General features: G+C 41.2%; 1 pseudogene; it reads right to left on the bottom strand.

Moving 5' to 3' along the window:
• Positions 1–340: 340 nt before the first annotated feature.
• On the bottom strand, positions 341–25,680 carry LOC135771806 (protein NLRC3-like; annotated as a pseudogene).

Raw genomic sequence — 25,680 nt, 5'->3', positions numbered from 1 at the left:
ATCCGCACGACTATAAATCGCCCTTAACTCTGCTTGTCATCATAAACAGATAATCAGATTGTTATGTTTATTCCCGCTTTATTAATATGCGGCTGAATATGCTGCCTTCCATCGTTTCGACACACAGCTCCATAACCATCTCGCAAGTGTTGATAGGCTATTACTCGTGAGGTGTAACCGGGTCTGTAACCAACCAGACGGAACATTGAGCAAGTCTGCAGAGTGGTGAATACAGAGAGGCTGCGCGGCAGTTGTATCAGAGCCAGCCAAAGTAGCGTATTTTAAAACAAATTGACTTTAATCAAACCACGGATCCATGATAAGTTTTGTGATCCGTCTCGCCACTAGTGTAGTACAGAGTATGTGAGCGGAGTGGAGTGGAACGAATTTGCGCTCCGCGCTCAAAGCATTTCATAATAACTCCGCTCAAGCTCCGCTCTGGGTGTACAATATTCCGCTCCTCGCTCCCTCCCCACGCCCTCCTTATTAACGCCTCGCTCCGCGTTTGCTCCATTGTAAATTTTTATTCTCTTTTGAAACAACACCAACCTTGTTGGCTCATTAAAATATCAGAGTCCATTGCAGTTCTGTAGCAGAATGCGCCATTTATTGTTCAACCTTAATAAAGCATATGGCATAAGCATGTCACGGACCACGCTGTAGCAAGGTAAATGCCGCAAATTATTTACAAATTTAAATGGCTTTTTCTTTTTTTCTGTGTTGGTGGTTTAGGTTGTTAAAGCTGTATTAATACCGACCTTTAGATTTTCTTTCCAATTGTAAGCAGAAAACTTGTGTTTTCTTGACATGTGCCTTTTAACTCTTTCCCCGCCATTGACGAGATATCTCGTCAATTAAGAGAAAACGCTTCCCCGCCAATGACGAGATTTACCGTCTTTCCGCAATACCGCTATTATTTCGCCCTTCCGCAACTTTTTAAAACCGGAAGTATTGCCCTATGGCAAGCTGCTGCATGTCCGTGTCTGTTTTAAAGATCGCTCTGAATGGGATCTCTATGAAAAGTCACAAAAATGGAATTATCTCTGCTTTTTGCTCAAAATATGGTGTTTTTGCAAAAACCTACCCATATTCAAAAGCTGATTGCAAAAGAACTACTGAAGGTAGGATGAAACTTTTTTTTTTGTTTGAAAGCAGAGGGTCTGTTCTTTCATTTGGTATATTGTATGTTTATATATTTAAAGAAGAACATTTTCTGGAAGGCATGAAACTTTGGTGAAAATCATGAAAAACGCTGGCGCTGGCTGGCAACTTTTTTTTAAAACGCTGGCGGTGAAAGAGTTAATATTAAGCAAGGAATCTTTTGATGTTGTAATCTCCTCGCGTTCTTCTTTGTCATCATTACCTTTTAAAATACATTTGTATTTTCCCCCCTTGCACTGTAGTATTTCAGAAACTCTTTATTTCTGTCTTTCTTTAACTGTGCTTATTAATAACTTATGAATTCGTCCATCATATAATGCAAAGGCAGAAATCACGAGGGGGTCAATAAAATATAATAAAAAACTTAAATAATAAATAACATGATATTATATTAAAATAATTAAGCAGAGGCAGGGATACATTGACCAGAAAGGGGGAAATCCCACGCATCCCCCCCCGGCAAATCGCACCCTGGGTACGCGTACACGCCGTCACTGAATTCGACGCCTATGAAAACATCCCCCCCTCTGTTTTTTTCACAAATCGCACCCTGACTAGGACTTTGAGGTGTAGAAGGAGAAAGCATACTCCATTTTTCACCTACCACACAGCTCTTCCCTTACCTCACCCCAAAAAAACAGCCAAACAGCAAAAGAGAAAAGTACTTACATCAAATCGTAAAAAAAAAAGGACAGGATCGAGCTCGCACAGGGGGAAAATGTAACACACGTGACATGAGATTCACAACATGAGAAAAATCAGTTTGTATTTCATTTAAATATACACTGTCAATGTCCTCAAACCATCTTAGGAGATTCTCTGAGTTTAGTTAAGTTTAATATGCATACTAGTGAATGCAAAACTCTGTCAGTTTATTTGTCTGATATTTCAGATAAGCTGTATACATCAACATTGAGACTTGAGTTCATTCAATAGAAATGCTTGTCTGTTATGTGTTTGTCTAACGTCTTAAATCTGTATTGTTTGTGTATGTTGCAATTTTACACATACATACTGTATAATATTGTATACTGTAAGTGCCCTTCATGAGTATTGGGACAATACAGGCAAAATTTCTCTGTATTACCCGAGTATTATTCACCTGTATTAACAGACAGAATATACCAACTCAATGGAACAACACATTTGTATTTTAATACTTCTATTTAATGTGGGTATATTGAGACCATTGGCTCAGAAGTGTTAAGACTTCTATCTATTAGACATGTTTGTATACGTTATGTACTGCATTCTTTGGTGTAATACATTGTACTATCATGAATTTTACCAACAAAATGACATGCGCTTAACTACCAGTTTTTGCTTCGTCTCAGCTGCTTTTTGTTTGCTTGGTGATTTTTTTGCTGTAAATTAAAAATTGTTTTTGCACAATATGGAATGGAGAAAACAACAATTAACCATAAAGAAGACTTTAAGAATACTTTCTTGATTTAAGTAGACACATCAAACCCATTCTTAATATACACGTTCAGACCCTGTCTTACGTCTTGTAAACTGTGACGTTTTGATTGTCCTCACACAAGACAACAATAGACTCATGTGGCAGATATGACCACTTGTATAATACTTTAATAGTTACTTTAATTCAGTCATGCATGGATTGTATGGAACCAGATATATAAGATCAAGATATATTTAAATAATCAAGACTCAATTAAATGAAAGGCATCAAGAGACATACAATAATACATTAAATGTAGTTTTATTGTACATGCAGTACAATATATAAGACACAAGTATGCTTTAAAGAAGAATACTGTATAAGGTTAATACTGGATATAATAACACTGTCTCTACTTCTGCTCCATTCAAAACATTCACAATGATAGGTCAAAGTTTAAAGACTATGGGCCTCATTTATAAAGTGTGCATACACAAAAATCCATGGCAAAGTCCATATTTATAAAAAACTTGGATGTGGAAAAGTGCTTAGCAACATGTCAGGGTCTGAGCAGACGTACTCACTTTTGCTTGTCTGATTCCTGCAGGTTTTTGGAAATGTAAGCCATTCTTGCTGCTCAAAACAGATTTAAACCTTGACAGGTGCTCTTTTATTTGTCAATGACATTAATTAGGCATCGTTTAAAGGTGGAAACTTGCAACTGTTCAGCTGCGCACAATTTCAAGCTCATTTGTGATTTATAGATGTCACGTCTAAAAGTGAAGGGTACATGTTATCTATACGTACATTTGTTTTATTAAATCACACGTGCGCGCTTTTGACAAATTATCATAAGATCAAATATAGGGCGTTTCTAAGCAGCATTTTATAAATGAGGCCCTAACACTGGACTTTTTGGGAATAAGTCTATAATCCATAGTCTTCAGTGTTAATTATACTTCTTGCTGAAATTTAAATGTATGCTTTTGGAAGATGCTTTCATACAAAGCGACTTGCAGTGCATTAACAAGATATACATTTTTTTTAATCAGTATGTGTGTTACATAGATTCAAACCCATGACCTTTTGTGCTGCTAATGCAATGCTCTACTACTGAGCTATACTGGAGCACAATAATATCGGCTGAGGCAAGCATATCTAAACTTGGCATGCATGTGGTAGCCTACTTGAAGCTCACTGTACATTTCTACCAATGATGATCAGACAGCAATCTAAAACCCATCAGTCAGTCAGATTACGTTGAAACATAGACAGTCACATATGAAGTACATAACACATTAATGCTGTTACCTGTTCAGTCTCCATTACTTAAAACATTTGTATCTTTGCTAAATGTAGTGTCTCTAGTCGATAATGTGAATTATGCTTCAGATCAGAGAGCAGCCGATCTCGCTGACGAGTGAAATTATTTCCAAACAGATTCAGTTCTCTCAGGTGTGATGGGTTTGATCTCAGAGCTGTTAACAGGGCAAAACAACCTTCATCTGTGAGATTACAACCCCACAAACTGCAGAGAACAATGAAATGGTTAGGATGGGACAGCATTCAAAATTAAAAAGCAAAAGTAGGGAATGATACTGTCTGTTACATAAAATGCTTCGAAATGTGTATGAAAAGCTGTACATGTAAGTTCAGCAAACAAAGCTATAGGTCACACTTATTTAAAGTGCAATAAAGACATCAAGACACCTTTGTAGTTAACGTTTTCTGAATTAGGGTAATGCATAAAAACAGACTTGTCAGAAATGTCTTTGATGTAACACTCCCCAGCATAGGCAAATAAATGTATACCTTATACATACAGGTGTTTATTTAACTCTAAAGCTGCGTTTTACACATTACAGGAAACTGTGCTGTTTATTTCTAGATGTTCTGTAAAGTTTGTGTAAGTTACATAGAGTGAAAAGGGTGTTTCGAGATCAGAGAGTTAATTTTACAGTACCTCAGTGTCTCCAATTTACAGTCAGGATTCTTCAGTACATCACAGATCAGCTCCATTCCTGAATCTCCAAGATTATTCTCAGACAGATTCAGATCTCTCAGGTGTGATGGGTTTGATCTCAGAGCTGACGTCAGAGCATCACAACCTTCAGCTGTGATATTGCATCTCCACAATCTGTAGAGAACATCTGCACAATTATTGCACAGTTCATGATACAGAGATCAGAAGATTTCATTAAAGAATCTACCAATAAAGTTCCAGGGAATTTACCTTAGTATCTCCAGTTTACAGTCAGGATTCTTCAGTACATCAGCGACAGCTTTACTCCTAAATCTCCAAGATTATTCCATGACAGAAACAGTTCTCTCAGGTGTGATGGGTTTAATCTCAGAGCTAAAGACAGAGCAGCACAACCTTCATCTGTGATATTACAACTCCACAACCTGTAGAGAACAATGACACACACATCACTCTCTCCAGTCCATCTATATAAGTCAAGTGATTTGACAAGTATGGTATCCTATACTTTCCTCCATCTAATGGTGCACATGGATCTGCATTACACACTGCCCAGCTGACAATACTTTTCAGCAGGGACGGATTGGCAATCTGTGCGTTCTGGAAAAGTCCAGAACGGCCGTTCAACGGAGGGCCGTTACCCGGCCGACGGCAAAAAAGTCTAACAACGCAATATGAACAGCCAACAGCAGAGGCACTAATACAATCACTTATATGCTGCTACGTGTAAAAAAAACAAGGAAGAAGAGTCGGCCTACTAGCCGTGATTGGTCCATGGATTCCCAGAATTCGCGAGCGTCTATATGGTCTATATGTTCACGAGCCTGCCCTGAGTATCCACAGCCTGGTCATGATGAGGGACAGACCGAGTTAACTTCACATCAGCAAGAGCTAAGTGCCAGTAGTAGCAGGACATGTGACATTTTTATAATATACACAATATAAATAAAACTTGCGTGAAAATTAATGTAATGCGCAACTACTGTTAGAGAGAGACGTGATGTGTGTGTCTCGCGTGCGTGTGTGTGTGAGTGTGAGAGAGAGAGAGAGAGAGGGAGAGAGAGAGAGAGAGGGAGAGGCGCGGGCACGATTGAACAGAGGAAACGTAAAAACAATACATAATCCGTCATTTTGTTCATATGGGACATCATTCAAACTGCAAAGTGTTTGCTTATATTTCTGTGCAGTCGCAATAAAACAAAACCTTGTGCTTTTGTCGAACTGTAAACTCTTGTCAAACTGTAACTTACAACTGTCATCTAAACAAAATCACACACACCAAAGCAAAAAATATTCATCCAACCCCATTTAAAAACAGTCTGTGGGTGGACATCATCGTATTGCATTGGTTTTCATTTCTTTCATTGACTTTATTGTATATGATAGGTTGTAGTGAGCTCACATTTTCTGCAACAATGAAGACTAAACGGATGCTACCACTCTAAATGTGCTAATATACAAAACAGGGGGCTAAATAATTGACCAAATATTAGTTTAATCAAAAAATCCTAGCTTGCACTTTCTGTCTGAGTGCAGTTTTTCCTTTTCTTTTTTTTTGTCTTTAGTATTGTGGAATTGACAAAGACCTGGTGGTTGTTTGTGAAAGCTTTACATACAAAATTAATAGGGCCTAGCAATTTTCATTATTCCACAGCCTTATTATACATCAAAGTGTAATATGACATTGACAAAATATTAAATAACCTTGTCTGATAGTCTGACAGTATTTTGGCAGTATCAGGACATCCTTGTGTCAGTTGCGAAAGGCCGGATGATGGGCCTATTTGGGAAAAAGTCCAGGGCTGTTTTTTAGCACCAGTCCGTCCCTGCTTTTCAGATGTGGCTCTACATGAAATCTACAATGCTTTGTCAGCTCATGTTCACCGTCTACTTGCAACCTATAACTGTACCATGCTTGAATTCACTGAGCTCCTGGGAATGACCCATTCTTTAACAAATGTTTGTAAAAGCTGTCTGCTTGCTTAGGTGATTCATTTTATACACCTGTGGTCATGGAAGTGATTGGAACACCTGAATTCAATGATTTGGAGGGTTTTCCAAAACTTTTGGCAATATAGTGTATGTATATCGCGTGTCATGTCAAAATTCGAGCATGCTACAGACGGTTCGTAAAGGTTTTATGATAAAAGGCACCCTTGTGTTTGCTAGATACTCACTTAATCTCATGTGTAATCATGAGTTTAGTGTTAGGTGGGTGTGTTTTTATCATAAACCCTCTTAACACGTATGCAGCAGGCACATATTTTGACATGACACGCTATGCACATACTGTACACATACTGCTACATGTCCATATGTGAAACAGTGTCCAGGTTAATAAACCATTGCGAAGCAGTTGTCTATTTTATAGTATTTATAGATCACTCAGGGTTATCTGATTGAAAAAATTTTGGCTTGTGTTTTGTTCCACTGAAATTTAGGCATTTTTGCACGTGTTCTGCACCTTGTTACTTTTTATATTTATGATAAAGGTACATTTTGATCTAATTTAAGTCAGTAAGTTTTGGATTGCTTTTCGTTGTATCGATGTTGCACTTGTGTGCTGGCACATGCAATTTAGCCGAACGCGCTAGGTGCTCTGCGTGTCATATTTAAGATCTAGGAGTTTCATATTTAGGAGTTCATTAACCTAAACATTAACACCAGGTATAAGTTTTAAAATGTATTTAAAACAGAGTGGTTATCTTGTGAAAAGTTGAGCTACTAAACAGGTAAGCTGTTTCTTTAAATTTCTGTGATGACAAGAAAAATATCTGCACAGAACCTATATTTCACACGATTGTCTCTATTGATTTGATATTATGGTCTGTGTTCACTTTCAAATGATAGAAAAGAGATTCCTGAAACAAATGATATAAGAATCATTAGGTGTTTCCGTACCTAAAGTTAATACAGAAATGATCAAAGTAAGCAAGCAAGCGTAGGGTCTATAAAATCATTAATTTCAGTATTTTTCTTGTTAGGAATTAATGTTTAAGGAATTGTATATAAAGCTTAGTTTATATCATTTAACAATCACAAATTATGTCATTTGGAGTTTTTTGGTCATGACTACTTGGAAGAGCTAAATCTCAAAATGAAATAAGATTGCTGAACTGTAGCTTGGGTTCCCTTTCAGTCGGTCACTACGACGTCACGTCGTGACCGACGAATTGGGAACTCGCTTAGAGAGACCAATCTGCTTCGTATACTACTAAAACGCCAATGAACTTGGCATTGAGATATTTGCATAATGCTGGCGCCGCCCCGCCAGGTGCCTTTATAAGCAGCAGGTGCAAATAGGGAAAATAGCTTTTTCGCTTCGAAAGCCGGCTTTATCTGCTACTGAGAAGCTACTTTACTCTGTTGGGATTTGATTGCTGAAGTTGGTTGAACTAGCAGTATCACAGCGGACGCTTCGCTTATTCCACGGCTCTACATCTGTTTATTGTTTTGAGTTTAGTGTGTGCGTTGCCTTCCTGTGCGCTCATCAACTAAGCATCTGAGTGAATTTCCCTAAAAGAGTGATACGAGAGAGCTTTGTGCCTTGTTAAAGGCAGCCACTCTCTCGTATATGCGGAGATCAGCGTCCTTTTCAGGATAGCTTTTCGCCGTGCGATCTTGGATGCGAGAAGTATAAGGGTTCCAGTGACGGTCACGAGCGCTGTCTTCGTGCTCAGGCATCGAGCTCTCCGGGGCTGCGTTCGTGGAGAGTTTCTGTTCTCTCTGTGAGAGCATAACCCTCTTGGATTGCGGAGACGACTGTCGTTTCTACGGGAACGCTGTCCGCGCCTTTGCAGTGCTGACGCCGCCATGGTGCGGCTGTCAAGCGCTCGCAGGGCGCCCTTCGCGTCACTACGCTGAGTAGGACGGAGGATGCGTCCTCCACCTACCGGCCTTCTCATCCTCAGCCGGTTGAGGCTCCGGTGGAGACTGCAGAGTCGTGTTCTACGATGTCTGCCGAATCCATTGGACCTCCTTCTGGTCCCGTCACTTCTGCAGCATCAGAGGGGTGTCCATTTTTCCCTCCGAGGCAGAGTCGTTCCAGAGATGGCGGCCGTGCCCGCGAGCGGCGGAGACGGTAGAGTTGGAAAGGTTAACCCCTCTCCGCCCGAACCGTCCCGCCCACATGATTGGTACTTCGGAGCTGCTCGGGCCTCTCGGTCCTCTCCTCCTGTGCCTTTCTTGCCCGACGGCACGAAGAGCTGACGTGATTTGCGGCCGTCCGGCCGTTCAGCTTCACCCCTCACCTCCCTCACCAACGGAGCCGCTAAGGGCGGGGACCCCTTCAGTGGAGCGGGATGCGTTCCTGGAGGGACCACCCAACCCTTCCCTCCCGTGTTTGTAGACAGTCGTCCGGTCACGGACGCTGCCCATCAGGCATGCCGGAGAGGCGGCTTCGGCCCTGCACGCAATAACGTTGCTGCAGGCTCACAAGGATTTACGAGGGAGCCCGCGACCTTCAGTCGTGCGATGTCCACCACAGTGGTTCAAGATCGCCACCTTTGGCTGTGTCTGGCTGACATGACGGACGCAGACGAGAACAACTTGAATGCTCCTGTCTCACAGACCGGCCTCTTCGGCGAGCCAGGGGAGTCGTACAGCTCCGCTGCGCAGACTGAGGCGATCTCCTAGGTCATGCCCCGGCGGAAGAGAGCTGCCCTTGGTCCACCACGCCGGCTCCTCAGTCTGCCTCTCGCCGTCGGCGTCCTGCGGCGACCACCTCCGTTCCCCTCCTCGGACCCCATCTCGGCAGCGCAGGGGAACCGGTCGTCAGCAGCTCGCCCCGCCCGCTTAGCCGCTTCCCGTGAAATTCGGGAGTTTAAGTGGCCAGTGAAGGGCGACCCGGATTGGCAGAGGATCACTCTTCAGGAGATGGAGCTCCTTCCCCCGATAGAGGGTCGGGTGGAAAATCCTTGGTTTACATATGTTCCACCGGCTGTTTCGCCGGTACCCACTTAACCACACATAAGAGTGCATTCCTCTTCCCTCTCTAGGTCTCCGGAGGATCGAGAGAGCCGTGAGCGGGTACACACCAGCTCCCCTACCTCTCCTCTATCGCCAGCGGGTGACCTGAGGAGTCCGAGCTCTCCGCTGAGGAGACCAGACCACCAGCACCCTCATCGGAGTCTGCGCTCTCCGTAGAGGAGACCAGATGACCGTTACCCTCAGCGGGCTCAGGTCAGTGTCACACACACATACTGTAGATGTTTATGCTGTCACAGCAGACGCACCGGCAGTCCCACCTGTCTCGCTTCGCTGCCCCACCGCGGGTACTTCGGTAGTGTCGTTATTTCTCCTCGTACGGTGCCTGGGTGCTTGGCTTCAGTTCCCAGCCCGTTTCGTTGGGTTTTACGCACGATCCGCCTCGGTTACGAATCCGGCACACCCCCAAAATTCGGGCTTTCGTTTCACTGTAGTGAAAGCGTCCGATGCACATGTACTGCGTGCAAAAATCGATATCCTGTTGGCGAAGGATGTTCGAGCTGGTCCCTCTTACCGAGATGATGATGATGATAGGGTTTTTCCAGCCTTTATCTCATAGTACCCAAAATACGCGGCGGGTTACGATCGATTTGATTTACGCACCGGCTCTACGAAGGTGTTCTTTTTGGATGATAACGCCGAGGCTCGTATTTCAATATTCAGATCGGTTTGCAGCCTTAGACCTGTAAGACATGTACTTATGTGTCCATCTCCCCTCGCTTTAGACCGTTTTTTCGCTCTGCGTCGTGGGGTGGGCATATTAATACTAAGTACACCATTCGAGCTGTCTCTCTCTCTCTCCGTGTCTCCATGTGTAGTCACGGCATTAAGATATCAGAGAGAGAGCGTTGTTCGCATTCTGCTTTTTTCTACGTCGACTTATAATAGCCCGTTCTTGGCAGACGTGCGCGAACACAGAGAGTTAATGCTTCGGCTTCTCGCTCGTTTAAGTCTTCAGGTCGTCTGGGAAAGAGCAACTTTGCCCCGTGCAGAGGATCCTTTTTCTCAGTATGGAAATAAGACTCGATCGACTAATTGGCGTGTTTAACAAGAGCGCGCAACCAGTCAGTTCTGACTTGCCTCGGTTTAATTCGAGGGAAGTACGCGGTCCCTCTGAAACAATTTCAGAAGCTCCTGGACATATGACAGCATGCTGCGGCTGTGACGCCGCCCGAGCTGCTTCATATGAGACCGCTTCAGCATTGGCTTACGATCGAGTCTCGAGGAGAGCGTGGCACACCGACATACACCGTGTAAACATTGCACCTGCGTGTCATTTAAATTTTTCCCTGTGGTAGACCCGGCATTTCCGATAGAAGATATGCCCCTGAGGGGTCTCCTGGCATTCTGTATATTGCAATGCCCTCAGCACGGGATGATCAGCCACGTATGACGGGCTTGCAGTCTCAGGGGTGTGCATAGCACCCCAACTGCCGCGAGCGGTGCGCTGTATATCTGGGACTTGTACGCTCCGCTATGGAGATGCGAGGGAAGGATGTATTAGCCGACACCAATAACATTGCGACTGTTGCGTTATTTACCGTTAAGGCGGTTTTGCGCTCTCGTCACCTGTCGCATCTCGCTCGTCATCTCCTCCTTTGGAGTCAGAAGCATCTGAGGTCCCTTCGTGCCATTTACATCCCGGGTTCGCTCAATACAGCGGACGCGCTTCCCGAGCTGCGCCCCCGGCGAATGGCGACTCCACCTCCAGACGGTCCAGCTAATTTGGAAGAAGTTCGGTTGTGCGTAGATAGATCTGTTTGCGTCGCCGGACGATACCCACTGTCGCCTATTTTATTCTCTAACCGAGGGCAGCCTCGGCGTGGATGCGTTGGCACACAGCTGGCCGCGGGGGGTGCGTAAATACGCATTCCTTCCAGTGAGCTTTATTGCGCAGACACTGTGCAAAGTCAGGCAGGACGAGGAGAGCCTTTTATTAGTCGCCCCGTACTGGATCGGGTTTCAGAGTTAATGCTCCTCGCGACAGCCCCTCCCTGACGATTTCCCCTGAGGAAAGACTTTCTTTCTCAAGGAAGGGGCACATTATGGCACCCGCGCCCCGACCTGTGGGATTTCCATGTATGGTCGTTGAGCGCGCGCAAGGTTTAGGTGATTTATCGCAAACGGTATCTAACACCATCGACGCGGTTCGAGCACCGTCCACAAGACGGGCTTACGCGCTTAAAGAAACCTTTCTCGTCACCCGGTGCTCTTCGCAACGCGAGGACCCCAGAGAATGCCCATTAACATTGTGCTTTTATATCTTTAACATAGGTTAGATGGTAGGCTGTCCCTCCGCCATTAAAGTTGATATCGCCGCTATTTCTGCTCATCACTCTCTTATCAACGGCAGATCAGTTGGCCAGCACGATTTAATTATCACATTTAAGAGGCGCTCGCAGGCTAAACCCCTCGCGCCCTCCTTCTATTCCTCCCTGGGACCTGTCCATGGTGCTGAAAGCCCTGCAGGCCCCCCCGTTCGAGCCTTTGCAGTCTGTGAGTCTGAAGCTTTTATCAATGAAAGCTCTGACCCTGCTAGCATTGGCCTCAGTGAAGAGAGTAGGGGATTTACATGCATTCTCTGTTGACGACTCGTGCCTTCAGTTTGGTCCTGCTGCCTCAAGTGTAACGTTGAGGCCCAGACCAGGTTACGTGCCCAAAGTTCCCACCACTCCCTTCAGAGATAAGGTGGTGAGCTTGCAAGCGCTGCCCCCCGGAGGACGCAGACCCAACCATGGCTTTGTTGTGCCCCGTACGCGCACTGCGACTCTACGTGGTTCGCACGCAAAGCCTCAGGACCTCAGACCAGCTCTTTGTTTGTTATGGTGGCCAGCAGAAAGGGAAAGCTGTCACTAAGCAGAGGATGTCTCATTGGATATTTGATACTATCGCCCTGGCTTATAATCTTCAGGGTATTCCTTGCCCCTTTAATTTGAGAGCGCACTCCACACGGAGCGTTGCCTCATCTTGGGCTCTAGCTCGTGGTTCCTCGCTAACAGACATCTGTAGAGCTGCTGGTTGGGCGACACCTAATACGTTCATTAGATTTTACAGTGTTCGTATTGAGCCTGTATCCTCTCGTGTTCTTTCCTCACCAGGGGGAGCACGGAGAACAGTCTCACAGGTCGGCTTGCAGCCTCCATCTGATGCTTCATAACTGTGTCAGTATGGAAGGCCTTCAGAACAAAAATGCGTAATGGTTTGAATTGTTCTTCCTCCGCTGCCTTGGCAGCCTTTGTTGCGGAGCATTGGCTGTCAGCCTTCACTAGCTGCATCCTCGCGAACCTACGTGTTGGCTCGGGCTCCACATTGTGTCCCACCGGGTTCCTTTGTGAGTATTTTTCCGTGGGGTTAATCCTACTAGCCCACGTTTCCCTTAGCAGAGCACTGCTTTGCTTACACAGCCACGGCTGTCATTTTACCTCAACTACGGTTGACTTTCGCCCACCATTAACCCTTAAGACGGGTGGTGGCTTCCGCAGCGTTCCTATCCCGCTCAGGTAGGGCGCTTCCCAGTTGCTGGCACTTCTGTGGGGTTAAAGGAACATCTAGTGCCCGGCCTTCTGCCTTAAAACCTAATTCTCCTCCTCCTTAAGTGGAACCGGAGGGCTTTACGCAGACACTGGAAGAGGTCAGCCCCTAGTGGCGTTTTGATAGGGATTCCCAATTCGTCGGTCACGACGTGACGTCGTAGTGACCGACTGAAAGGGAACGTCTCGGTTACGGATGTAACCCTCGTTCCCTGAAGGAGGGAACGGAGACGTCACGTCCCGTCGCCACAGGTGCTGCCACCTGCTGTTAAGGCCGGTCACACTTCCGGCTTTCTCAGCGAAAAGAAGCTATTTTCCCTATTTGCACCTGCTGCTTATAAAGGCACCTGGCGGGGCGGCGCCAGCATTATGCAAATATCTCAATGCCAAGTTCATTGGCGTTTTAGTAGTATACGAAGCAGATTGGTCTCTCTAAGCGAGTTCCCAATTCGTCGGTCACGACGTGACGTCTCCGTTCCCTCCTTCAGGGAACGAGGGTTACATCCGTAACCGAGACGTTTCTCAGGCGGGATGACATGTTATTTTTTAGGTTTAGTTATTTAAAAAAATTGTTATATCTTTGTATGATGTTCTGGATACTTTAAAATTTTATGAGGAATAATTTAACATATGTTTATACTACCTTTAATTTAAAATTAAAAAGTGCATCGTCAGTTATGTCTTCATTGATCACTTGAAAGGCAGTTTTGGTAACTTTATCAGAAAGTTGTTTCTGTGTGCTGCTTATGAAAGAAAATAAAAGTTACCCACTCTTATTCAAATATGTAAATCCTACTCGGGACACCCCTACTAAACACCTTTCTTTGAAGTTAAATTACATAGTTTATATAAAATGCTTGTGTTGTCAAAATGTGAAATCTGAGAGGAATCTTTAGTCTTTCTTTAGTTTCTCCAGTTTACAGTGAGGATTCTTTAGTCCAGTGGAGAGCATCTTGACTCCTGAATCTCCAAGATTATTATTCCATGACAGATTCAGTTCTCTCAGGTGTGATGGGTTTGAGCTCAAAGCTGAAGTCAGAGCAACACAACCTTCAACTGTGACACCACAGTCACTCATCCTGTACAGAACATAGTATGTCTTTTACATTTATTGAGATCTGAGATCATCGGGAGAGCTTACATAATGTCAAATGATTAGAATTATCACATAGGTTGACAAATAAACATTTAAATATATAAACAGTAACAGCTTAAGAAAATGGTTTTAATAGATTAGATTAGGGCAGGGGTGGGGAACCCTGGTCCTGGAGGGCCACTGTCCTGCAGAGTTTAGTTCCAACCCTAGTTAAACACACCTGGAAATCTAATTCAAGTCTTCAGGATTACTTGGAAATTAAATTCAGGTGTGTTTGATGAGGGTTGGAACTAAACTCTGCAGGACAGTGGCCCTCCAGGACCCAGGGTTCCCCCCTCCTGGATTAGGGTGTGATGACTGATTTGAGAGATACTTACTGTGCTGATGTGGACTCTTTAACAACATGAAGAAGTTTCTGAAGAACTTCATCTGCTGTGTTTAGTGCTCCAACAAATTCATTCAGATAAAAGACATCAATCTTCTGTCCTGAGGTTAGCAACATAAACACTAAAGCTGACCACTGTGAGTAAGAGAGGGGAGAATCTCCTGCAGTCCTAGATTTCAGATATTGTTGGATTTCCTCCACTAGTGAATGATCACCCAGTTCATTCAGACAGTGAAACAGATTGATGGATATCTCTGGTGAAGGATTCTTACTGATCTTACATTTAATGTACTGGATTGCTTCCATTTTCTTTTGAGAGTTGTTTTTTGATGGTGAGAGTAGACCTCGTAAAAGTGCCTGATTTGACTCAACTGACAGGCCCATAAGGAAACGGAGGAAAAGATCCAGATGTCTATTTTCACACAGTGAAGCTGCATCCACAGCTCCCTGCAGGTTAGATACAACATGCTTCATAAATACTGGGAGGTCTAAAAACAGACTAGAGAATGGTGTGCGTTCGTTCATGAATTGAAGGTGCACATAAAGAGCTGCCAGATGTTCCTGAATGCTGAGATGAACAAAGCTGTAAACTTTCCTCTCACACAAACCAAACTCCTCTCTGAAGATCTGAGTACACAATCCTGAGTACACTGATGCTTCTGCTACATCAATGCCACACTCTCTCAGGTCTTCATCATAGAAGATCACATTGCCTTTCACAAGCTGCTCAAAAGCCAGTTTACCCAGTTTAAAGATTATTTCTTTGTCTGTGTCATCTAGCTGAGAATACTTCTCATGTTTGATGCTAATTTGTGCCATCAGGAAGTGTGTGTACATTTGTGTGAGAGTCTTGGGGATCTCTCTTCTCTCTGCTTCACTCAATATTCTCTCTAGAACAGTGACTGAAATCCAGCAGAACACTGGGATGTGACACATGATGTAGAGACTCCTGGATGACTTCAGGTGTGAGATGATTTGATCAGACAGACTCTCATCACTGATTCTCTTCCTGAAGTATTCCTCCTTCTGTGGATCACTGAAGCCTCGTACCTCTGTGACTCGATCAACACACTCAGAGGGGATGAGATCAGCTGCTGCTGGTCTGGAGGTGATCCAGATGAGAGCAGAGGGAAACAGATTCCCCTTGATGAGGTTTGTCAGCATCACGTCTACTGAGGTTGATTCACTTACATCACACAACCTCACACTGCTGTGAAAATCCAGAGACAGACGACACTCATCCAAACCATCAAAGATGAACAACACTTTATATTCATCACTGAAGATTTCCATTTCTTTTGTCTCTGGGAAGAAAAGATGAAGAAGATCTAAAAGACTGAGTGTTTTGTCCTTCATCAAATTGATCTCTCTGAAAGGAAGTGGAAATATGAGGTGGACGTCCTGATTCTCTTTCTCTTCAGCCCAGTCCAGAATGAACTTCTGTACAGAGACTGTTTTTCCAATGCCAGCGACTCCCTTTGTCACACACTTCTGATGTGTTTGTCTTGTTCAGGTAAAGGTTTAAAGATGTCATTACATTTGATTGGTGTCTCCTCTGTTGTTGTTCTTCTGGATTGTGTCTCAATCTGTCTCACCTCATGTTCATTATTGATCTCTCCACTTTCACTCTTTGTGATGTAGAGCTCTGTGTAGATCTCATTTAGTAGTGTTGGGTTTCTCTGCTTTGATGCTCCCTCATACAAAAACTGAAACTTTCCTCTCAGATCTGATTTAAATGTGTTAAGGACTTCAGTAGGTTTCTTTTCATGTCTGTAAGATTAAAATAACACATATGGTTAAAGTGGTGTTTAAGCAGTTAAAGCAGCTGCATGTAAAAAAGAGATAATTGTTATGTTTTACCTGATATTTGGACATATTTGTACTCTGAACTGCTCAGCCCCTGGGAAAATGCTGTGCATAAAAAGCAAAAACATACATAAAAACATACTGTTTATGTATGCACAAATCAATACAGAATGTATTCATTTTTAATAATTTTAATGTATAAATGTAATTTACTACAGTAACCATGGTTTAATTATGCTTTTTATCAAAACAACCCCTCTGCCCTCGGCTGGGGTGCCCCTTTCACCAACCGGCAACCCTCACTCAAAGTGTTCCGTTACCAATTCACAAAAGATTCACTGATTCCAGAAATCCATTTCCGTTTTCCCGCCCGCTCCGCAGCATCTTTCACAATCTGTGTCTGCTCTCTGGAGAGTAGAGATGAAATGGTATGAACATTTTACATCACGTTTATAGTGACCAAAATCACCACGATTATCAATATTATCATGGCTTTGTGAACAATTTCCAAAAATGTAAAAAAAAAGGTACTAATGCAAACCAAATTTAAAGGAGCGGTGAATCAAATACTCAATTTTAAGTTGATAATTTGTTATATAAGAGGTCATCATACTTAAATGAACATCCTGCAAGTTTCAGAACTGAAAACGTCCGTGCTACTGAAATATAACAGTTTTTGGCACCAAGCCACTATTACGACCGAGTGAGGAATTCAGAGAAATATGACGTCAAAGTAGAATTGAAGCACCTCCCCGGACCCAAATACAACGACCACTTTTGTAGCCCCGCCCACAGCTTCGCGTGACACACGTGTGTCTCAACAATCAGTAAACGTGTCTTTAAAGATTGACAAATGTAACCAAAATGACTTTTAAATATTTTTTTCTGAGAGACTTTTATTTTGATGCGGCGATCTGTTATGATAGAGTAACCATGGTAACGGAGTTTTCGGTTGTGGAAGAACTGTCGCTGGATAACGGAGAACACAGACGCTGGATAACGGAGGCTCAGAACATAACATTAGGAATGCGTGGTTTAAGTTTGTTTTTGAAGCAGTTCCAGCTCGCGTGGGGAGTGTTTGATTACTTTGTGTACCGTGGATTCATTTGTAAAAAAGTCGATGCTGGATTTGCAGAGAGACTGTGATTAAAAACACCACTAATATTGGATCTAACAAAAATGACACAGCATTATACACAGTGAGTAAAATATTTAACTTTATTTAAGTTACTGCGTTTCACTATTGCTTTGTTAGAAGAGATCGCTTGATATGTCCTGTTGTAACATCCGTGTCTAAACACGTTAGAAGAGATCACTTGATATGTCTGTTGTAACATCCGTGTCTAAACACGTATGTTTGACTGTTTTAACTTACTAAAAACATTAAACGATTAATAAAGGTACAACACTTAACAATACGATTGTAATTTAATGGTAGAAATATACAAAGTTAGTGATTAGATTCTGATGCCCGCTTACTGTGTTGTATATGGTAATTTAGGCAAGTTGCGTTTGAAAGGTCAAACAGTCAACAAAGCTTTTTTATCATATAACTGTGGTATGTAACATTACGTGTATCAAAGAGCAACCTCACAAGCACAATAGAAATATACAAAGTTATTGATAAGGATTTATCAGCCGCAGTTTAGATTCTGATGCACGCTTACTGTGTTGTATATGGTAATTTAGTCACGTTGAGTTTAAATTTTTGTTTCTACTTTACTATACGTATTGTCATTTATGTTTATCATCTTTAGCAGCCAGAATCTTTTGTGGCTCAAACATATATGTGTTCGGCTGCTATTTTTACACATTAATGTTTTTAAAACATTTCCCCACATGTAATGACGGGGAATGAAGCTGTCCAATCATAGCAGTGGGTGTTAACGTCCAGGGCCGGATTCACAAACATTCTTAAGAAGAAAAATCTTCTTAACTGCCATTTTTATCTTAAATTCAAGCTTAAGAAAAAAGTTAAGAATATTTTGTATTCTCAAAAAATAAACTGTCTTAAATAACATCTTTAAGTTAGGATAACCTTACAGTAGTCTTAAATCTCAAAATGTAAGATCTTTTATAAGTTAATGTGATTGTTTTAAATGTGACATGTTTTATTTTATAGTCTGAAATGGCAATTTAATCAGTTTACTTCACATAGATTAGTTTAAAGAGGAATTTCACACTCATATAATGAAGTTTAATGGCTTACTCAGTAATATGTCATGAAACACAAATAAGTATTAGTGATAATATTAACAAACATTTAACTTCCTCCATAATAGCCTACATGCATTGTGAAATTACTTAACAGCTAAAAGCTGCTCTAAGCGGGAGACGAACCGGTAATCGCTCCGTCATGTGAGTTAAGGGGTCCGAAACCACGGGCACGCTTCACCCTCCGCGTCCGTCTCTTGACACATGAGCGCGGGTCGCGGGAGACGAAAGCCGTGGGCACAGAGAGTGAAGCACGCACACCCAGAGCGCTCGACCTGCATGACGGACCGATTGGGACATTATGGAATTATATTTGCGCACCGCCTTAATACTAGCTGGCCTCTGTTACAACAGCGAATAACATCCTGTAGTAGTCTTAATGCATCACTCGTTTGTATCGCGTTAATGATCGCAAGGTAGTCAAAAGATTAATGGATAAGTGTATTGTTACCTCATTAGCAGGGTATCTTAATTCATTTTAAAGCCTGTCATTTTATTCTTAAGACACAAATTTAAGATATTCTTAAGAAAAAAAGTGAGAACTTCTTAAGAAATGTTTAAGAATTGCACTTAGGAACATTCTTACGCACTTCTTATAATTTATCTTAAGAACTATCTTATTTTTTTGTCTTAAGAATGTTTTCGTGAATCCGGCCCCTGGTCTTCAATGCGGCCCGCCCTTTCAAACGAACCATTTCTCCAGACAGCCACTAATCCATGTTACAAAATAGCGTATTACTTATTGCTTTTGATGTTTTTGAATGTAAAAACCACGCGAACATCATAAGTAGACATCAGACAACAGTATAAAACAATAAAATCGACAAATTCACCGCCCCTTTAAAATTCCTTTTACATGTAAGTGCACTTTTGTTGCCAAAACATCAAATAAATAACATTAAAGGCGCTCTAAGCGAATCTGTGTGATGCCACTTCTTGTTGACGTTTGAAGTGTTTTCAAACAAAACAAAACGGAGCTTAGCTAACTCCTCCCCTCCCCCTCCCTTTCCGTGCTTTCTGAACGCGCCCAACCCCCACTCCCAAATCCTTCTTGTCGTTTATTGGCTGGAACACTTTGTTATGTTTCGTGGTGGTAGGTTTGACCACTTTGTTTTTGATGCAGTTTGCGAAGCCGGGGCTGTCTACAAAGACAGCGTTTTTTTTACAGTGTGTTCAGAGGACAGGCAGCTAGCAGATAGTGAGGAGATGTTTACGGTATAAAACCAAAAAAATTGTATGGCCTAAAACGCATGAATTCGCTTAGAGCACCTTTAACATGAATGATATTTCATGCATGCTGACTTGTTAATACAGTTTAAGAGTTGGATTCCTCAACATAGACAAAGTGTTAAAAAAGCAGTTGGACGTGTGACAAAGTATTTCTCTGCTGAATACACTTCGCCAGGGTTCGTACAAGTTTCAGAAAGTTTTTTCGAACATGGGTACATGTTATGTAGCATAGGTAGACGTTACGTGTCATTTCTTTTATGGGCAATTCCCCGGGAAAAGCACGCTCACACGGCAATCAGCAGGAAAGGAAGAACCGAGGACACTAGCTTCACGAGACAGCTTTGTTTTATATTCAGAGAGCTTTAATCATTGCACATTTGAGGTTAGAGAGAAATATTCATCTAGTTCAGATAAACACAAGATTTTCATATTAACACAGGACAAATCAGCAAGTTATCTGACTGTGTAGAGGTTGTGAGAAATTAGGTGAGCTGTATGTCCCAGGAGTAAGCTGTACGACACACGTGCTCACAGCAATCGCAGAAGAAACAAACGGAGTAGAAATGAGCTTTAAACTCATCAGATAACATAATTTAATTGAAAATATATAGAAAAGATGGATCTATCTGAAGAAATATTAAGTAAATATGTGTCAATACAACTAGATTTGCCTAAATGTTAACAATTTTTAGATTTTAATTCAGTCAGTGAAGCACTCCCAGCAAGCAAAAACAGAGACGTTGAAATGACGTCTTACTAGTAGACCCAAAGTAACCTTGAATTTGGTTACATGACATTTTTGCCAAAATAATTTGAAGATGATATTCCAACATGTAAGCGAAGTCATCAAGTGTTCAATGTTTTTGCTTTCATTTGTTCTAAACATATAAGTATCAACTATTCTTGGGCTATGGTAGACGTCTGTTAGACTTTCACCCAAATTTAGCCTTGTTTTAGCCAAATTGCTTGCTGGGTAGTTTTGTCGCTAGGCACTTTTTTTGTAAAACAGTCGCTAAAGGGGTTTGAAAAGTCGCTAAATCTAGCAACAAAGTCGCCAAGTTAGCAACACTGTTCATATATACGCAAAATTACACTTGAAAAAAAATTAGTTGTGACAAGAATTTGCGCAGATATAATTGGTTTATCTTAAGTGAATGTTTGGTTAACAACTGGGAAAAATATCTGATGTGTAAAATTATATTAGATCCTTGCATTACAGTAGACATTTAAGCCGCCTGTCTCAATGAGTGCGTTTACATGCACAGTCTTATGCCGATTATGCTTAATAAACTGATAACACGTGGGGTCATGTAAACGCATAAAGCGGTTTTCTTTAATCGGGGAAAGCCCATAAACAGCGTAAGCAAAAACCGATCGGCACAGGTAGTTTTTTGCTCATTACGCCGATTTCGCGTGGCATGTAAACACCTTAACCCGCTTTCTCACGGTTTTGTCCATGTGCGCATGTCTCCGCGTATGAAAGATGAACGTCACATGCGGAAGAAAGCGCAAGGTAACGTATAAAAGTCTCCGCTCGACTAAAGCAGTTGGCAGAGAAACTGTGAAAATAGAAGCTCATGTTACATTTACAGGTTCTGCAGACACGAGGAGAGATACAACAGTACAGCTTAAGACAGATATGCCATCGGCTTTTTGATCGACTATTATGTACTATAGGCGGTGACGTCACTGCCTGCGAGAAAACTGATAATTCTCCAAGTCCCATGTAAACGCAGTTGACTGCATAGCCGGCTTATTGATTTGCATGTAAACGCATGAAAACAGTTTTCTATAATAAGCAGATTTTTAATAGTTATCCGCTTATTCTGTGCATGTAAACGCACTCAATGTCAATTAAACAATTAAAGAAAAAGGTTGAACATATATTTTTCCTATAGATCTTGTTTTTAACTTTGTGTGTGGCAAACCTATAAGTTTTACAAGGGATTTAAGGGTATTAATGCAGTGATTTTGTTTTTTAAACTTCAAAATTTTTTAAAGCCTGGAATACACTGTGCGATTTTAAATAGTCCTTTCAGGATTGTTGCTTGCCACACTGTGCGATCAAGATCGTAGTTAAGTCCATGTCACACTGTATGATCTCAGTTTCCATCAATGTCAGACTGTACGAGTTTAAAGACTTTTAAAAATCGGACGCACGCAAACAATCGCCTCCATAGTTTTACGTCATGGATCGACGACAGCTGGGCAAACACACGCTGAAGAGAAGGCTAGTAAACTGAAACAAAATCTAACATTAATTTTAACCATGACTTGTCTCGAGCATAAAAAGAAGAAAAAACGAAAGACACAAGTACCTGGCTTTTGTATTTCCAGGGTGATTTCTCTGTAGGCTGCTTCATTTTTATCCTATCATAATACAGTGGTGATGACACGTTGCACAAGCACTCTTTATCTCTCCACAACACTTCCACGAGTTTCTCCTCCTGCTGTACAGTCTACCTGGCTCTTTTTGACATTTTTCTGTGTTGATTTGTTGTTGTCGCAGCACTAATTAAACGTCATCGGGTTCTATCCTTCTATTGGTTCTTGATCTGCCGGTTGTCGTAGGGAGCTGGATTGTGTCTCAAAATTTCTGACACTGCCAGAATTTTGTCGGAGGATAATTTGATCGCAACTGTCATTAATCGGCTGTCTGTGAACATGTCAAACTTGCAATCAAAGACTGCAGATTTAAAGGTGACAAACAGTAGAATGATTGAACAGAGTATTTATCCTTGTTCTGTGATGTGACATGTAGACAAAAAATTTTTTGTTTGGGTCTGTAATGCCTAAGAAGCTTCCTAAAAACCTCTCTCAGATAGCTCTATTAGGGTGGGGGATTTTAAACAAGTGGTTTTGCAACTATTTGGCTCCCCCTACTGGCTTAACTTGCAATCTCATTACTGATTGGCTGACTTTGTTGCCACTCAAAAAATGTAGCCAATTATTTTAAAGTGGAGGGGCAGTGAGATGCCTGTGATGTCATAAGCATCAGTTTGTCAGATTGGGCCGTTTTCTGGCTGACATTTCTAAAAGAGGAATTTCTATGAGACTGAGATGTTAAGCATGTTTAGCACTTTTTGTATGTTTGTGAATGCGGGTAGACTACCATTTTTCAACAAAGACAAGGTAAAAATGGTTTTTCATTCTCTGTCCCCTTTAAGCCTAGGATTCCAGAAATCTTTTAGGATTTTTAAATTTGTCCCAGACAAGCTAAATCATGGACCGTGTGCAGCGGGCTTAACTCAATTTTTCCTCAAAATTCACTTTGCTGATTCCAACAAATCATACATCATTTAGAATTGTTTTCATTGAGAATGTCAGAATATAATTAACTCATGTTTAAAAATGTGCTCATTTTGACTCAATTTGTCAGCATATGGTCATATATGTGTGAAACTCTACCTGCGCTTAGTGATTTCTTTTTTCTTTTTTAATTTCTTGCCATTTCACTTACAGTTCATGTTGTCAATTTTGTATAAAAAGAAAGGACTGCTATTAGCACATTTTTACACTGTACCTTTTACCCTTAAACCGTAGAGGCTGATCCATAGAACAGTCACTCTTTAAAGACACACAGCTGGGCTCTGGTGAGTCTGATATAACCTCCAGGACTGAACTGTAACAGAGAAAATGCCACGTTTGAATTGTAGCATTCATCTTTTTTATCGTAAGAAAATACACAGATCTTTTGTAAGAAACATGAGCATCTCATTATCAAATATGTCATTTTATACACTTTCAATTAAAGTAAACGCAGAGTTTTTTTCCTGCATAGAGAAGGCAATGTAAAAATAATTTTTTGTCAAGAGTGGAGGAAAGTATGACAGTAGGAGTGACAGACAATGTCACAAACAACTTGGCTATTTGTTAACTGTAAATAAACACATTAGCTGATATATGTTGTATTTAATTAATTTAAAGTTTTACAAAATAAAAAGTGAATAATACATTTTTATAAATTTCATTATTAAACACAAAAAAATATGTGGTGTAGTGCAGTGTATATGCAGGTATGTATACCCACTTCTTTATTTGATGGCATGGGGTATACCCACTTCTACTTAATAAAAGGGCATAAATTAAGAGTACACCAATGTCACCAACTTCTCCAGACACCTCTACACCACTGCTAAAAATAATGTTGCTTGTAAAGTGTGTGGTTGAGACACAGTATATGTATTTGTGCATATAGATGGCACCACTTCCACCTTATTGTGAGCAAAACCCTGCAAATGTAACGAAATGATGACTCACATAATGTAACAGAAATAAATAGGTTTACATTTTATATAGTTTTCATCTTTAAAATACAGAGGCTGATCCATAGAGCATTCACTCCTCATCGACACAAATCTGGGCTCAAGTGAACTTGATCTTTGCAGCAGGACTGAACTGTAACAGAGAAAACTTTTCCCTATAAATCAGTTTGCATTGATTATGATGAGAACACAAGATTTTTGGGGGGCAAACTTATGACCAAATGTAATTTCTTGCAATTTCACTTAAATTTCAAGTTGTCCTAAATGTTTCATTTTGACCAACTTTGTATACAAATATTCTGATAAATAAGGACTGCTATTAGCTCATATTTACGGTTTACCTTTCACCCTTAAACCGTAGAGGCTGATCCATAGAGCAGTCACTCTTTAAAGACACACAGCTGGGCTCCGGCGAGTCTGATTGTAGTACTGAACTGTAACAGAGGAAACATAAAGAAATATGAGCATATCATTATCAAATATAATGTAATTTTATACCCTTTCAGTTAAAGTAAACGTAGGGTTTTTTCCTGCATAAAGAATGCATTAAAGGCAGTAAAAATATTTTTTTGTCAAGAGTGGAGTGGAGGAAAAAATGACAGTGAGTGACAGACAATGTCTATGATCTTGTACATCAGCTAACTAAAGACTCTAAAACACTGCAATAGAGCTGTAAATGAAAAGCTTATGTTATATTTCATTTTCTTTTAAAGAACTTTGCTGTTTATTAACTGTAAATGAACATGTTAGCTGCTATATTTTGTATTAATTAATGTCTAAACAAAGTTGTATAAATAAAGTGAATAATTGTCATTTTCTTTAATTTTATTAAACACAAACACTAAAAATAATGTTTCTTGTGAAGTGTGTGGTTGAGCCTCAGCCTACACATGAAGTAAGGGGACAAAAAGTCTCATTTACAAAACAAAGTGCTACTTCTACTACCAAATTTTTAACAAATGTTGTACCTTTTGGTAATGTTTTTTTCATCTTTAAAACGTAGAGGCTGGTCCATAGAGCAGTTACTTTTCATAGACACACAGCTGGACTTTGATGAGTCTGATCGCTTATGTCTCTCTTGTCTCTTCCTTTGAACATCAAACCAATAGAAAGGCTCATGACAAGTGCTCTCTATCACTTATGTCAGCTTCTTGATCTCATGCACAAACCACACGTGCCAATGCTCTGCATCAACAACGTTTAATATTTCATGGGTGTACCTGCACTTTTGACAACCATCATCGCCGGATGTTTTGTCCACAATTATACTGCCCTGTTGGAGTCTAATCTCCTCCCCTGGGTATGAATGGAAAGACATAACAAAATAAACAAAAACAGAGTCAAAATAATTACAATATTACATCGTTATTTGGTAATTTTAAAACTGTACGTTGACACATCCCGTTATACAAAAAAAAAAAAAAACATTAGCTAATGACGTACTTAAATTCAAGCCTTTACTGTAAACTGTAAACAGCACAGATGTATTTTTTCTAATGGGGGTTCATATTTTGTAAACATTAATTATCTAAAAAGCAGATTTCTTTCATCTTTAATACTCACCCCTTCTGCTGCGTTCACAACGCCGTGTAGACCGTTATTTAACAAAATGTCAACTGAAAAC

The sequence above is a fragment of the Paramisgurnus dabryanus genome, chromosome 8 (genome assembly GCF_030506205.2).
Source record: "Paramisgurnus dabryanus chromosome 8, PD_genome_1.1, whole genome shotgun sequence".
NCBI classification, from domain to species: domain Eukaryota; kingdom Metazoa; phylum Chordata; class Actinopteri; order Cypriniformes; family Cobitidae; genus Paramisgurnus; species Paramisgurnus dabryanus.
The sequence above is the reverse complement of the archived record's forward strand: the minus strand, read 5'-3'. Positions and strand labels throughout refer to the sequence as shown.